We start from the raw sequence: 15360 nt of genomic DNA, 5'->3' as shown, positions 1-15360 counted from the left end.
GTTTATGATTAGTGCAATGGTCTGTATTATGTATGTATACCTCTTCTCATATGTACAGCTCTATGGAATGAATGGCACTTTAATAATAAATAATCCGTCCCCCATTGACTAAGTGGAGTTCATGACGGATCCGTCTTTGCTATGTTACAGATAATACAACCGGATCCCTTCATAACGGATGCAAGCGGTTGGATTAACAGAACAGAAGTGTTTTTGCTGATCCATGGCGGTTCCAGCAAAAACGCTAGTGTGAAAGTAGCCTAACTTTAGACCATAATTTTGTGTCAGAACTGACAGCACTCCAAAGCTATAAAATATAGAAAAATGTATTCACCCATGTGGAACAAAATTGCAGCAGCGACGTTTCGGCTCATCCATAGAGCCTTTCTCAAGCTTGAGAAAGGCTCTATGGATGAGCCGAAACGCTGCGTGAAGGAGTGCCAAGCCCCGTTCCAGACAGCAGAGACACGGAGCATTAACATGATTGATAATACTCTGTGCCTCTCTGATCTTTTTACTACAAAATCACGGTGACAACTTTATCTCACTGTGATTTTGTAGTAAACAGATCAGAGAGGCACAGAGTATTATCAATCATGTTACTGCTCTGTGTCTCTGCTGTCCAGTGCGGGGCTTGGCTCTCTTTCACGCAGCGGATTACCCGCAGGGCATCCGCTCGTGTGAAAGAGCCCTACTAAGGCTGCATGGTCACATTGATGTGCAGTCTGCGAAAAAAGGCACTTGTCAGCCGCACCTCCCGGACACAAACTGCATCAGAGTCATGTAGGACACAGTGAGTTCATATCTGACCGCACGTCTACTGCACTTACATCATCATGCGAGAACAGTACAAGAGACCCACAGTCTGATAGGAACTCGATGCTTTAGGCCTCTTTCACACGGGCGTGTGCGCCCCGTTGCCGTATTGCAGACCGCATTTGCGGATCCGCAATACACGGGCACCGTTCCGTGGGCATTCCGCATCACGAATGCGGACCCATTCACTTCAATGGGTCCGCAAATCCTGAGATGCGGAACGGAACCCTACGGAAGCACTAAGGAGTGCTTCCGTGGGGTTTCGTCTCGTACTTCCGTTCCGCAAAAAGATAAAACATGTCCTATCTTTTTGCGGATCGCGGACCCATTCAAGTGAATGCGTCCGCGATCCGATGCGGCTGTCCCACGGACTGTGTTTGTGCATTGCGGGCCGCAGCACGACCACGGGGCGCACACGCGCTTGTGAAAGAGGCCTAAAGCATTGATGCAGCGAGTTTGTCAGAGGAGCCGCCGTCGTTGGGAAGACGCGGCAGACACATGGGCAGTGCTTCCCGATTGTGTGCATGCACTAGCCCAAGGCCTAGTTCACACATTCAGCGATTTCCATGAGTGATTGGGAGCCGAAGATAGGAATGAGGCCTCTGGTGTAATGGAAAGATTTGTATCTGTTCTGTGTCTTGGCTCACAATCACTGACAAATAATGCCATGAAACTTGCACCAGTTTTTGTTACAAAGGTTGTCTATCGAGCCATAAGAAATGACAGTCCCAGAATATGCTGTGCACTGGACACCCAAATTAAAAACGTTGAACAATCATCACAAGCCAAACATAATGTATGATGAAACATATGATGTGTGAATGCAGCCTAAAGACATAAGGTACAGAGCTATAATATTTTGAGGCCACATGCAGATTTACTGTGTATCTTCTAGGCAGATTCTGCACCAAAAGTCCAATAGAGTACAATGTGAATAGCATTTTCAAAACTCCGATTAAACACCAGATTTGAGTGGTGGATTATCAATGCCCTCAATTTGCAGCAAGCAAAAACAGGGCACATCATTTTCCAAAGACTGATTTGTCCAGAGATTACTTAGGGGGGGGGGGAAGGTTGTTCACCCTTGGCGGTTCTTCAGAAACCCCAGCATGGCCTGTGGAGGAAATCATACCTACCTGATCCCCACCGCTGGATTATGGCTCATTTGCCACTGCAGCTCTCAGGCTTCCCCACAACACATCTGGTGGGTCACGTGGGCCTGCAGCAGTGGCATGTCCCCATGCATCACATGACGCATGAGGGACACATCGCAGCTGCAGCCACATGATAAACCAGATGTAGACGGGTGAGATCTGAGAGTTGCAGCCAGAGAAACAAAGGAGCCAGCGGCAGGGATCAGGTTCGTATGGTACTACCCTTTGCTCTGTCAGCATGGAAATGTTATTATCCACTACGAACCCTTCTGGTATTACGACTTCCTCAGTACCCCTCAATGCATAAAACATGCATTACCATAAGCAGCTCACAAAATGGAGCCTAGTTCTACCGGAATATCCACCACACCAGCGGTAACGCTTCCCACTGCTGTCACCAGAAACCTGGACACTTTCTTAGATGGCACACCTAACATCCAGGATGGCATCTACCGGCATTACAGATAAACTTGGGCCACATCAGATTCAGTCATTTTGGAGGAATTGCACCGCATGTCATGCTATTTTTACCATTAAAGGGGTTCTCCAGGAATTAGATATTGATGTCCTATCCTGCTATACATAGTAGTAGGTTGATATCTGAACAATCACTTGACAGACATGGCCATACACATTTTAGTCCATGTTGGTTGTTACAGTTGTTCAACATGGCCATTCATGTTCAATGAAACCAGGCGACAGATGAAAGATCTTTCTGGGAACGTTGTTTCCAAGAAATATCTTTTGTTCACAAACAACCTTTCTTTGAATAAAAGATTTTTCAACCAACTATCAGATAAAAATTTCCAACATAGCGGAATTATTTTAGACAATCTTGGTCTGTCATTGGCCGACTACTGCAACTGTTTGTTGGTAACCTGACGTATGATTGTTTTTTATCAACTTTAGACTAATGTGTATGGGTACCTTTAATTTATTCACTTTTACACCAGAATTGTGGTGCAAAAGTTGCATCTTGGGTCCCAACCCTTTTCCAAGAAGCGATGCCTCCTTCCCGCTAAGCCCTGTTCCCCTTTAAAGGCTATGGACACCTTTGTGCACTAAAAATCAATAACCCCATATCTTACCGTAATGCAGCACATAATAAAATTGCACTTGGTTGTTTACTGGTATCAGCTTTGCTTCTCATGCTCTCATATGAGTTTTTCTCAGTGCTGTCATCTCCTGTGAGAATCTGTGGGCGTTCCTGTTGATTTCACATGCACCAGCACAAGCTCTGATGCCCCGCCCCCACATCCTGTTACATCAGACAGCTAGCAGCCACTTACATATAGGCTGCTGGAACTTGCAAGTAACTTGGTAGTAAGATTTAATTCCAATCCACAACATGGTGAGTCTTACAGTATGCTGTAATCAGCAGATCTATTTCTCACTTTCCATTATTTGTAGACCAAATAGATATTTCTGCTGATAACTTTAAGGTACTTTCACACTTGCGTTAAGAAGATCCGGCAGGCAGTTCCGTCGCCGGAACTGCCTGCCGGATCCGTAAATCTGTATGCAAACGGATATCATTTGTAGACTGATCCCGATGTGGATCAGTCTGACAAATGCATTGAAATACTGTATCAGTCTCTTCGGTGTCAAATGGAAAAACAGATCCGGTATTTATTTTTTTCACATTTTTAAAAGGTCTGCGCATGCGCAGATTGGGAAACCGGATCCGGTTTTCCAGAACACTTGGTACCATATCCGGCATTAATATATTTCAATGGGAATTAATGCCGGATTCGGCATTCCGGCAAGTGTTCCAGAATACTGCTGCACATCCTGATGCATATTGAACGGAATGCTTTCCATTCAGAATGCATTAGGATAAAATTGAAGCGTTTTTTTCCGGTATTGAGCCCCTAGGACGGAACTCAATACCAGAAAAAAATAACCCTAATGTGAAAATACCCTTAGTGCAGAGATGTACAGTGAGAACTATGGTGTTATAAGCAGGATATAGATCTCATTACTGACAGCTCTCACTACATGCACTCTCTTCTGAATACAGTATTGTGTGCAGTCCGCACAGTGAGCTGTCACTTTTCCCACACAGATTAGTATAGTGTGACAACACACAATGCTATGCACACAGTGGGGGAGATTTATCAAAACTAGTGTAAAGTAGAACTGGCTTAGTTGCCCATAGCAACCAGATTCCACCTTTCATTTTCCAATGCAGCTGTGAAAAATGAAAGGTGGAATCTGATTGGTTGCCATGGGCAACTAAGGCTACTTTCACACTAGCGTTCGGAGCGGATCCGTCTGATGTTTCATCAGACGGATCCGCTCCGATAATGCAGACGTTCGCATCCGTTCAGAACGGATGCGTCTGCATTAAAACTTAGAAAATTTTCTAAGTGTGAAAGTTGTCTGAGCGGATCCGTTCAGACTTTACATTGAAAGTCAATGGGGAACGGATCCGCTTGAAGATTGAGCCATATTGTGTCATCTTCAAGCGGATCCGTCCCCATTGACTTACATTGTAAGTCTGGACGGATCCGCTCGCCTCCGCACGGCCAGGCGGACACCCGAACGCTGCAAGCAGCGTTCAGGTGTCCGCTCACTGAGCGGAGCGGAGGCTGAACGCTGGCAGGCGGATGCATTCTCAGTGGATCCGCCTCCACTGAGAATGCATTGGGGCCAGACGGATGCGTTCGGGGCCGCTCGTGAGCCCCTTCAAACGGGGCGCACGAGCGGACACCCGAACGCTAGTGTGAAAGTAGCCTAAGCCAGTTCTACTTTACACCAGTTTGATAAATGACATATATAAGACAAAAATGTCCACACTCTCAAACACTTTATTCTCTCCTGTGGTCGCAATGTTTTCAGCTCATTCACAGAGTCTTTTCAAGCTATGAGCTAAAACATTGCGACTAGTGTTGAGTGAACTTCTGTTTCAAGTTCAGTGTACAAGGTTTAGGTTATCTATTCCGTTATGGATTCCGCTACCACAGACCATAAGGGTCCACTCACACGTCCGCAAAACACGGACACCGGCCATGTGCGTTACGCATTTTGCGGACCGCACATGGCCGGCACTATGATAGAAATGCCTATTTTTGTCCGTGGCTGCGGACAAGAATAGGACATGCTCAATATTTTTTTGCAGGGCCGCGGAACGGAAGTGCGGAAAGCACATGGTGGTGCTGTCAGCATCTTTTGCGGCCCCATAGAGAATGAATAGATCCGCAACCCATCCGCAAAATTGCGGATTGGATGCGGACCCATTATGCGGACGTGTGAATGGACCCTATGTTATGGTCCGTGGTAGCAGAATCCATAACTGAATTCTTACATAACCCGAACCTTGTACGCCAAACTGAAACACAAGTTCGCTCATCCCTAGTTGCGACCACAGGGGTGAATAAAGTGTTTTTCTTTCCTGCAGTATATAAAGCTTTTGCTAGAGATAGTTGTGCATTGTGTGTGTAATATATATATATACACACACACACACACACACACACACACACACTGGCTGAGCAAAAATATAAACAACACTTTCGGTTTTGCTCCCATTTTGCATGAGCCGAGCTCAAAGATCTCAAACATTTTCTACATACACAAAAGACCCATTACTCTCAAATATTGTTCATAAATCTGTGTTAGTGAGCACTTCTCCTTTGCCGAGATAATCCATCCCACCTCACAGGTGTGGCATATCAAGATGCTGATTAGACAGCATGAATATTGCACAGGTGTGCCTTAGACTGCCCACAAGAAAGGCCTTTTACTCCCTGGAAAAAGTCTAAGGCCTCTTTCACACGGGCGTTGCGGGAAAATGTGGGGGTGCGTTACGGGAACACCCGCAATTTTTCCGCGCAAGTGCAAAACATTGTAATGCGTTTTGCACTCGCGTGAGAAAAATCGCGCATGTTTCTTCACAGAAGTTCGGGCTTGAGTTAGGTGTTCTGTAGATTGTATTATTTCCCCTTATAACATAGTTATAAGGAAAAATAATAGCATTCTGAATACAGAATGCATAGTAAAATAGCGCTGGAGGGGTTAAAAATAAATAAATAATAATAATAATAATTTAACTCACCTTAGTCCACTTGATCGCGATGCCCGGCATCTCCTTCTGTCTCCTTTACTGAACAGGACCTGTGGTGAGCATTCATTACAGGTCAAGGACCTGTGGTGATGTCACTCCAGTCATCACATGATCCATCACCATGGTAAAAGATCATGTGATGACCGGAGTGACGTCACCACAGGTCCTTGACCTGTAATGAATGCTCACCACAGGTCCTGTTCAGTAAAGGAGACAGGAGGAGATGCCGGGCATCGCGATCAAGTGGACTAAGGTGAGTTAAATTATTATTATTATTTTTTTTTAACCCCTCTAGCGCTATTTTAATATGCATTCAGTTTTGATTGCGTTCCGTTGTTCAGTTTTTATCGCGCGGGTGCAATGCATTTTGCACGCGCGTGATAAAAACCTGACTATGGTACCCAGACCCGAGCTTCTTCACTGAAGTTCAGGTTTGGGTTCAAGGTTGTGTAGATGTAATTATGGTTATAAGGGAAAATAACCTTCTACTATGCATTCTGTATTAAAGAATGCTAATATTTTCCCTTATAACCATGTTATAAGGGAAAATAATACAGTGAATAGACTTTTATCCTAGCAACCATGCGTGAAAATCACACCGCATCTGCACTTGCTTGCGAATTTTACTCAGCCCCATTCACGTGATAAACGCACAATATAGAGCATGCTGCGATTTTCACGCAACGCATAAGTGATGCGGGAAAATCACCGCTCGTGTGCACAGCCCCATGGAAATTAATGGGTCCGGATTCAGTGCGGGTGCAATGCGTTCACCTCACGCATTGCACTCGCGCGGAAATCTCGCCCGTGTGAACTCAGCCTAAGGGGTAGCAATACGCCTTAAACTTTTCCCTGCCATTCATCAGTGCAGTGAGCACTGTGAACGGCACAGGTAGCGCAGCGATGCTGCCTGAAACAACCATTAACAAGGCTCCTTACAGTGAGGAGCCTTGTTCTTGGTCAGTTTGGTCAGCTTATGGCACACCGCTCTGAAGTGAGGCGCGCAATCCTCACTGGCGGGGTAAGTGGCCTTGCTGTGAAATTTAGTGTAGTGGGGATCTGAGCGCCATGTTTTTCTCTATAATGAGCCGAGCACAGTCTCTCCTCCCTGCTGAGCGCGGTAGTGAAGATGGCCTCAATAGAAGGAGGTCTTCACTACCACGCTCAGCAGTGAGGAAAAGTGGCTGAGCGCTTTAGACTCCTGCTTATAGAAATCAGCGAGGGTCTCAGCACTGGACACGCCAACAGGAGACCTCCATAGCGGACAGACCTGTCACCCGTAGACCTCTATGTCAGCTTTCCTATGAATCCATCAAGGATAATTCATTGCAGCATGTTCCATCAGATGCTGCTATAAGGATTTCTTCTTTAATGCAGCACGTGGTGCTACAAGGACTGCATGTGGCCATTTACAGCCTCCAGGACATACAGTCCCTCTGCCAAGCGCATGAAGTCTTTGATGTAAAACTGTATAATCCAATAACCACAGCGGTGGTGGCAATTTTGTGGCATGAGATAGGGCAATGGGTCATGGAAGACAAACTCCCCTTTATAGCAAGATCAAGCACAACACAACAGCCTCTAGATCAGGGATCAGCAACCTCCGGCACTCCAGCTGTTCTGAAACTACAACTCCCAGTATCCTCCTTTCACTTCTTTGGGAGTTACAAGAACAGCTGAGCAAGTGTGCATGCTGGGTGTTGTAGTTTCACAGCAGCTGGAGTGCTGAAGGTTGCTGCACCCTAGATCTACAGGTGAGCCTGGGGGTTATCACTGAGTGATGACATCATCCAGATCCACAACATGCCACCTGGCACCAGAGGTATGTGCCCCGGTCTTTTGCTTGTGCCCTTGGCACCAGCATGCACCACCATCCATTGTGCCTGTATCCTACTCCGCCAGTGCCTCAGGTCTCTTCAGAGTCTACCAACAGCCCCGGTGGCACAGACATACCCACCTGAGAGCTCATCTACAAGGACGTAAGTTTGGTGGGCAGCAATGGCCACGTGATGGATGGCAAACCCCAGTGACCAGCGGCACAAAAACAGCAGCAAAAATTAAAAGGATTGTCCCAAGATCAACACCATTTACCTATCCATACTTGACCGAGAGAACACTAGAACATGGTAACCAAGGTGGGACCCCCAGCGATCATGTTCTTGAAGGGGACATGTCTGTTTTAGTAACGACTTGCATTTCCCATGCAATAACAATTCTGGGGAATCAATTCTTGTGACTCTATATTGTACCATTTCTCTATTATTCCTACTAGAACTTATGAACGAATTGCTAGTAGTCTGCAATAAAGGTCCAGCAGGGGGTTACCAGTTGACAGCACTGATTGAATAATGTCAGGCTGTGCAGGGTCACCCCCATGCTAGCAAGTCATTTAGTCATTCATAACTAATAGCAGGAACAGAGGAATGGTGCAACATAAGGTCATAAGAATAAATGCTCCAGGATTGTTATTACATGGGGGGATGCAAGTAGTTTCCAAAACAGACAAATCAGGAGAAGTGAGGGGTCCACTTTAACAACAGGTGATAAATATCGATGAGGCAAGAGACTTGGAGGGCGGGCAAAGGCAGAGGCTGGGGAGGAGTAAAGTGAAAAGAAAGCAGAGCAGCCTGGGCACCTACACACTGAACGCCGCCCCTGGGCACTTGCGGGTGCTCATTTGCATATGCATTAAACTTCGTTTTTCCTGCTGCTGCAAGTCTAAAGAAAAGAACAAAAGGTACCATTACAATCCTGTATAGGTGTGCTACAGAGCCATGTAAGCGCTGTATATGGTCATATAGTGGTGACAGACTCCCTTTAATGTTATGTAGGCCTTCGTATTAACTATTTGAATTACTGTAACTTTCGTACTCCTCATCAGCTGTAAATACTCCTCAAAAATGGTAAGAGTATTTTTGCTCTTCCAGTAAAATTTTTGTGTGACCTCTGTCTGGTGATGCAGAAAACACCAGAGGGAAACTGAAGCTAGAATTGATCCCATAGTTTTCTATGGGACTGCTCATATACTGTACATCTACTCTATCACTTGTGATGCCTGATGTCAAAAAATGATGGGCAGAAAAATGCTGTATGCAAAGTTTTTTCTTTCTGGAACTATCAGTCTGTAGATGCCAGATGCCACATACAGTGAGGAACAGAAGTATTTGAACATCCTCATGGAGGGGTCTGAAATTCACATTGTAGGTGCATTCCCACTCTGACAGACAGAATAAAAATAAAAAAAAAATAAAAAAAAAAAAGGAATTCACATTGTATGATTTTGAAATACTTTTTGTCTTGCACTGCTGAACATAAGTATTTGAACACCTGACAAACAGCAAGAATTCTGGCTCTCAAAGACCTTTTACAGTACTCATTAATCTAACTTAGTAGCACCTGTCTGAGCTCTTCAAAGACCCCTGTCCACCCCACAGTCAGTCAGACGCCAACTACTATCGTGAGCAAGACCAAAGAGCTGTCAAAAGACATCAGAGACAAAATTGTGGACCTCCACAAGGCTGGAAAGGGCTACAGGGCAATTGCCAAGCAGCTTGGTGAAAATAGATGAACTGTTGAAGCAATTGTTAGAAAATGGAAGAGGCTAAAGACGACTGTCAGTCTTCCTCGGACTGGGGCTCCATGCAAGATCTCACCTCGTGGGTTATCACTGATGATAAAAAAAAAGGTGAGGAATCAGCCCAGAACTACAAGGGAGGAGCTGGTCAATGACATGAAGAGGGCTGGGACCACAGTTTCAAAGGTCACTGTCGGTAGAACACTGCCGTCATGGTTTCAAATCATGCATTGCATGGAAGGTTCCCTTGCTCAAGTCATCACATGTCCAGGCCCGTCTGAAGTTTGCCAATGACTATCTGAATGATCCAGAGGAGGCATAGGAGAAAGTCATGTGGTCAGATGAGACCAAAGTGGAACTTTTTGGTCTAAACTTCACTCGTCGTGTTTGGAGGAAAAAGAAGGATGAGTTGCATCCCAAGAACACTATCCCTACTGTGAAGCATGGGAGTGGTAACATCATGCTTTGGGGGTGCTTTTCTGTGAAGGGGACAGGATGATTGCACTGTATTAAGGAGAGGATGAATGGGGCCATTTATTGTGAGATTTTGAGCAACAACCTCCTTCCCTCAGTCAGAGCATTGAAGATGGGTCGTGGCTGGGTCTTCCAACATGACAACGACCCGAAGCACACAGCCAGAATAACCAAGGAGTGGCTCCGTAAGAAGCATATCAAGGTTCTGGAGTGGCCTAGCCAGTCTCCAGACCTAAACCCAATAGAACATCTTTGGAGGGAGCTGAAACTCAGTGTTGCTCAGTGACAGCCCCGAAACCTGACAGATCTAGAGGAGGTCAGTGTGGAGGAGTGGGCCAAAATCTCTGTTGCAGTGTGTGCAAACCTGGTCAAGAACTACAGGAAACGTTTGACCTCTGTAATTGCAAACAAAGGCTTCTGTACCAAATATTTACACAGATTTTCTCAGGTGTTCAAATACTTATGTTCAGCAGTGCAAGACAAATAAATTCTTTAAAAATCATACAATGTGATTACCAGAATTTTTTTGTGGGAATGCACCTACAATATGAATTTCAGACCCCTCCATGAGGGAGAACTTGCAAAATCACAGGGTGTTCGAATACTTCTGTTCCTCACTGTATATCAGTCGTGTCCGTCCGGCTCTGCAGAGAAAAAAAAATAATAAGCGTTATGTGCACTCAGCCTAAGGGTACGTTCACATCAGCGTTAAAAATCCAGTAAAGGAACCGCCTGAGCTAACCATATCCAGAAATTGCCAATCACCGCTGGATCCTCATTAACTATAATGGGATCCAGTGGTGATCCGGCCGCTTTCTGGCATAAATGCCGGGTTTCAGCCAGACAAGTACCATTGCATGCAGCGGTTTTGGTTTAGGTGACTGCACGAATGGCGCGATTACCCGATGAACCAGCATTTTGCTCATTCATCAGGTAGTCAGCAGCCCCTTACCAAGGGCATTTAAGACGAAGGGGTACAGATGCAGCAATCTCTGACTTTACACATTAAATAAACCATTGACACAACAAAGCTACTGAAAGTCAATTTTACATCTGCTGCAACTATGTATGTATGCAAAATAATATACATAAAGGGGCCCGTACACATTAGATAGCAGACAGCTCTCTCCCGATCCTCTCATACTTCTGAACGGTTCAGCGGAGCATGCATATATAGTGAATGGGGGGAGATAGCCGCTGCCAGAGGATTATCTTCCAGAGAACAAAACGATCGGGCAGTTAAAACAATATGTCCAATCCTCAACTCCCCCGATGTCAGCACTGGAGAGGAGGCTACTTTCACATCTGCGTTTTTGCTGGATCCGTCCTGGTTCAGCAAAAACGCTTCCGTCATAATACAACCGTCTGCATCCGTTATGAACGGATCCGGTTGTATTATCTCTAAAATAGCCATAAGGGATCAGTCTCTAACACCATTGTAAGTCAATGGGGGACGGATCCGTTTTATTTTGTGTCCGAGAAAACGAATCCTTCTCCATTGACTTATATTGTGAGTCATGCCGGATCAGTCTTGCTCCGCATCCCAGGACGAATTCAAAAACGCTGCTTGCTGCGCTTTTGTGTGCGTCATGGGAACGCAACGAAAATGAACGTAATGCATTCTGATGCACGCCATTCCCTTCAGTTTAGTCCCCATTGACAATGAATAGGATCAAAACTGAAGCGTTTTCCTCCGATATTGAGATCCTACGACGGATCTCAATACCAGAAAGAGAAAGGGCAGATGTCAAAGTAGCCTAAGAGTGTCGGCCGAACATGTGTATGCCCAGCGACAGAGGAGAGCGCCTCCGGACGACTCAGTAAGTACAGTTCTGCGTCCAAAGTTTGGGTTATCGAAGAATCCCGTTATGGTCCGTGGTAGCGGAATCCATAACGGGATTCTTCGATAACCCAAACTTTGGACGCAGAACTTAAAACCCAAGTTCGCTCAACACTAGCGCTGAGCCCTCTACACTGATGAGATATCCTGAGCAGTCACCCAGGGAATGGCTGCAGCACTGTATCTGGCCACAAACAGTGCTGTCTGCACTCACTGAGGACCAAGAAGCTGAGATATGGGGGTCACTTGTGAATTTAATAATAATTATATATAGCAGCTCTACAGAGGTAAAACCATAGCATAAATGTAATTAGACCAACTCTGCAGGGGTTAACCAGATCATAAACGTAATGAGGCTCTGCAGGGGGTTAACCATAGCATAATATAAGAGTGCATAGGGAAATCATCAGCTCTCTGTCCAGTGTGATTCTGTCAAACAGCCCCCAGACCTCAGCTTCCATGTGGCCTAGGGTTACAATTGAATGCTCCGCCAGAAGGCCTGGACATTTATCACAGGAGATAACAGCACAAGTCATAAAGGCAGAAGCAGTAAAAGCGCAGGGCTGAGTGTTGTCATCCTGTCAGCATCGCCCAGGAAGGAGACATGGGTGACATCAGATGGAAGAGGCTGCTAACAGGCATATATAACAGGCGAGTGTCAGCACCTCAGCGGCCTGCCCCTGCTGTCACCTCCACGGGCCTATCAGCCGACCACGACCTGAGGCCTTGCAGACCTGACAACACACAGAGGCTGCGCGGCTGGAAACAGCACGAAGCTGCCCCGCGCGCCTCTGCTCAGCCCCGGGCACACACCACTTCCACCTGGGGGTGCTTATATACAGACACCTCACCTGGCCGTAGTGCCTGCTCCCCGCCGTCTCTTCCCTCCACTTCAGCCGCTCGTCATCCGCCTCCCCCTTCCCTCCACTATAATGGACCGATCCGCAGGCCCCACCATCCGCGCCAGAGTAGGCGCTCACCGAGGCCCAGTCATACAATCCTGTGTACTATGCACCGAGGACCGGGCAACAAAAAATACCGGGACCCCCCCTCCCCGGTGCTGAACAGATGGGGCGGGGGAGATTACCGTACATAACCTAACACACACGCGTGAAGCAGTAAATACCACAATGAAGCTACCACATGTGGGCATGGCCATGAAGCTGGAGCTAGCCTGGAGTGGTTAAAATAGGGTCACATGACCAGATGGAAAGGGGTGGGCTTACCCCCATTGCAGCCCTGTGTGGGGAAAAAAACAAAACAAAAAAACAGTACTGGAACTGGTTGTAGCTGGTAATAATAGGACTGAGGGCGACAGTTTTCTGTGAGAGGGCTACGAGCAGCAGCCTGTGGAGGAAAGACGGGCGCAAGAGGGAGCACCATGGAAGGATGAGGGGGAGCAGGGAAAGTGTTTGTGAGAGATGTGGCGTATGGGGGTTAGTCAGTAAGTGGGGGCCAGTGAGGTGTAGAGCAGTTTGTGAGGAAAGAGGGAGAATTTTGGGGAGCAGTCTGTGTTAGGGAAGGAGGCACCAGGAGCCATCTGTGTGAAAGAAGGAGGCACCAGGAGCTCTCTGTGTAGAGAAGGAGGCACCGAGAGCGATCTGTGAAAGAGAAGGGGGCACCAGGAGCGTTCTGTGTTAGAGAAGGAGGCACCAGGAGCGGTCTGTGTAGAGAAGAAGGCACCAGGAGCACTCTGTGAAGAGAAGGAGGCACCAGGAGCAGTCTGTGTAGAGAAGGAGGCACCAGGAGCGCTCTGTGTTAGAGAAGGGTCACCAGGAGCATTCTGTGTTAGAGAAGGAGGCACCAGGAGCGCTCTGTGAAAGAGAAGGGTCACCAGGAGCATTCTGTGTTAGAGAAGGAGGCACCAGGAGCGCTCTGTGTAGAGAAGGAGGCACCAGGAGCGCTCTGTGTAGAGAAGGAGGCACCAGGAGCGTTCTGTGTTAGAGAAGGAGGCACCAGGAGCGGTCTGTGTAGAGAAGAAGGCACCAGGAGCACTCTGTGAAGAGAAGGAGGCACCAGGAGCAGTCTGTGTAGAGAAGGAGGCACCAGGAGCGCTCTGTGTTAGAGAAGGGTCACCAGGAGCATTCTGTGTTAGAGAAGGAGGCACCAGGAGCGCTCTGTGAAAGAGAAGGGTCACCAGGAGCATTCTGTGTTAGAGAAGGAGGCACCAGGAGCGCTCTGTGTAGAGAAGGAGGCACCAGGAGCGCTCTGTGTGGAGAAGGAGGCACGAGGAGCGTTCTGTGAAAGAGAAGGAGGCACCAGGAGCGCTCTGTGAAGAGAAGGAGGCACCAGGAGCGTTCTGTGAAAGAGAAGGAGGCACCAGGAGCGCTCTGTGAAGAGAAGGAGGCACCAGGAGCAGTCTGTGTAGAGAAGGAGGCACCAGGAGCGCCCTGTGTTAGAGAAGGAGGCACCAGGAGCGCTCTGTGAAAGAGAAGGGGGCACCAGGAGCGCTCTGTGTTAGAGAAGGAGGCACCAGGAGCGCTCTGTGTTAGAGAAGGAGGCAGCAGGAGCGCTCTGTGTAGAGAAGGAGGCACCAGGGGCGCTCTGTGAGAGAGAAGGAGGTAGCAGGCGCGTTCTGTGAAAGAGAAGGAGGCACCAGGAGCGTTCTGTGAAAGAGAAGGAGGCACCAGGAGCGCTCTGTGAAGAGAAGGAGGCACCAGGAGCAGTCTGTGTAGAGAAGGAGGCACCAGGAGCGCCCTGTGTTAGAGAAGGAGGCACCAGGAGCGCTCTGTGAAAGAGAAGGGGGCACCAGGAGCGCTCTGTGTTAGAGAAGGAGGCACCAGGAGCGCTCTGTGTTAGAGAAGGAGGCAGCAGGAGCGCTCTGTGTAGAGAAGGAGGCACCAGGGGCGCTCTGTGAGAGAGAAGGAGGTAGCAGGCGCGGTCTGTGTTAAAGAAGGAGGCAGCAGGAGCGCTCTGTGTGAGAGAAGGAGGCAGCAGGAGCGCTCTGTGTTAGAGAAGGAGGCACCAGGAGCGCTCTGTGTGAGAGAAGGAGGCACCAGGAGCGCTCTGTGTGAGAGAAGGAGGCACCAGGAGCGCTCTGTGTAGAGAAGGAGGCACCAGGAACACTCTGTGTGAGAGAAGGAGGCACCAGGAGCGCTCTGTGTGAGAGAAGGAGGCAGCAGGAGCGCTCTGTGTTAGAGAAGGAGGCACCAGGAGCGCTCTGTGTGAGAGAAGGAGGCACCAGGAGCGCTCTGTGTGAGAGAAGGAGGCACCAGGAGCGCTCTGTGTAGAGAAGGAGGCACCAGGAGCGCTCTGTGTGAGAGAAGGAGGCACCAGGAGCGCTCTGTGTGAGAGAAGGAGGCAGCAGGAGCGCTCTGTGTTAGAGAAGGAGGCACCAGGAGCGCTCTGTGTGAGAGAAGGAGGCACCAGGAGCGCTCTGTGTGAGAGAAGGAGGCACCAGGAGCGCTCTGTGTAGAGAAGGAGGCACCAGGAACAC

At 47.8% G+C, this 15360-nt stretch overlaps 1 protein-coding gene across 3 annotated transcripts in view; it reads right to left on the bottom strand.

Moving 5' to 3' along the window:
- The window catches only part of RNF44 (ring finger protein 44), a 69743-nt gene extending 56666 nt beyond the window's left edge, over positions 1-13077 (bottom strand). For all 3 annotated transcript variants that reach the window (XM_040406788.1, XM_040406768.1, XM_040406796.1), the window contains exon 1: positions 12776-13077. The gene's annotated coding sequence lies outside the window, so the exon portion shown is untranslated. The remainder of the gene's footprint in view (positions 1-12775) is intronic.
- Positions 13078-15360: the final 2283 nt, after the last annotated feature.

Source organism: Bufo bufo, chromosome 1, assembly GCF_905171765.1.
Source record: "Bufo bufo chromosome 1, aBufBuf1.1, whole genome shotgun sequence".
Classification (NCBI taxonomy): domain Eukaryota; kingdom Metazoa; phylum Chordata; class Amphibia; order Anura; family Bufonidae; genus Bufo; species Bufo bufo.
Note: the sequence above shows the minus strand (reverse complement) of the source record. Positions and strands in the feature narration are given on the sequence as shown.